We start from the raw sequence: 1,533 nt of genomic DNA, 5'->3' as shown, positions 1-1,533 counted from the left end.
TGTGTGTGGATGTATGGACACTTAGGTTTCATTTACAGGGATGTTCGAGAACTATGGGCACTCAAGTTTCATTTACAGGACTAAGGAAAACACTTGAATGCCAATGTTTGTTGAAATATCACAACATGTCCACGGGTTGTCATTGAATTATTGCGATATGAACAGTTGTTTTCACTTGCCATCATTATGCAAATCACTCGAATGTTGCAAATTTTCGCTAAATCGAAATATGTGCCGTGTGATAACTAATAATTTTGATGCATTCTATACTTCATTTCCGATCCTTTTTTTATTTTTGTATCTGCTTCCTTCGGGGATTTCATAGTGTGGATACGATCAAATGTCGTATGATTGTGTGCAAGTGTCCGATTTATTATAATAAATTAAGTCATTGCGGCCCATTCCGATCGAAAAAAAACCCCTTCTGTAAAACCCTGCTGTTTATTGTATATCAGTATGCAAATGTATAGTTGAAAAACAAACTATGTTTAGGTAAAACAATGCTGGGTTGCTCCAGTTATCAAATACATAAAAACCAGAAAACAAAAATATAAAAATATTAATATAAAATGCCTACGGCACGTAGTATTCCCGCGTGGTCCCCCACCGCAGTACTGTACTGACCACGCTCGCAGCAGTTTGACTTCCGGGATCGAACGGGACCAGGTAATTTTTTTTGCTGGATATGGCCGTAGGCGGAATCTAGTATTCGTATTCAGTATATATATATATTTTGAAAAATTAACATATAGGTGCTTATAGCTTGAAATCTATAAAATTGTGTTTCATTTAGAAGGCTACGAAAATTGCATATTTCAGCACTTTTCGGCCTAATTAGGCATCGCACCTTGGCATGAGCAGCCATGACTCAAATTGTTATATTTAGCCGGTCCCAACATCATTTCTTTCAGGTGCACCCTTCCTTCTTTTTTTTCCGTGGGGGTGGGGAGGTGGTGGAGATGCTCACTATTTTCTGGGGCCTTCTGGAGGCCAACATTCTTTATCATGGCCATCTTGTTGACGGCCGACGCTTATTATATAGCTGAACGCTGACACTAACATTATTATTTATTGACGCATCATTTTGTCAAGTCCATCCTGCTGGAGGAGAAGCTTGCGTGTATTTCGGTACTCCTGGGGCTGGAGCGCCTTACAGTTAATACAGTATATACATACAAACAACAACTAAATCCTGTACACGAGGGAACGGTGGACTTTACAGAAATTTACGCTGCACGAAACGGTGCAAGCAGGAATGTAATATTTTATTATCGTGCTAGTATATGTGGTAGTGTTCTAGAGTACAAGTTTAAGTGTCAATAGATTTCTGTGTTAGTTCCGTAGCGAAATTCGTCAGGGTCAGACGGCCGTTGATGTGTAAGAGAGTTTGGATTAGATCAATGGAGGCTGACTTGACTCTCCAACGATTGAATCAGAATGAACATGGCTTAGTATTAATGAGAGGCGCCCACGTATAGAGCACAGCGAAGTTCAACGTATGTATATGTGCAGTATCTTAAAGATTAAATATAA

General features: G+C 39.3%; 1 non-coding gene across 1 annotated transcript; it reads right to left on the bottom strand.

Moving 5' to 3' along the window:
- Positions 1–570: 570 nt before the first annotated feature.
- On the bottom strand, positions 571–693 carry SARC_r3. Its single transcript, XR_001335635.1, has one exon. It is a non-coding gene; the product is annotated as a 5S ribosomal RNA (ribosomal RNA).
- Positions 694–1,533: the final 840 nt, after the last annotated feature.

The sequence above is a fragment of the Sphaeroforma arctica genome (genome assembly GCF_001186125.1).
Source record: "Sphaeroforma arctica JP610 unplaced genomic scaffold supercont1.999, whole genome shotgun sequence".
Taxonomy (NCBI): Eukaryota; class Ichthyosporea; order Ichthyophonida; genus Sphaeroforma; species Sphaeroforma arctica.
This window is presented reverse-complemented; position numbering and strand designations above follow the sequence as displayed.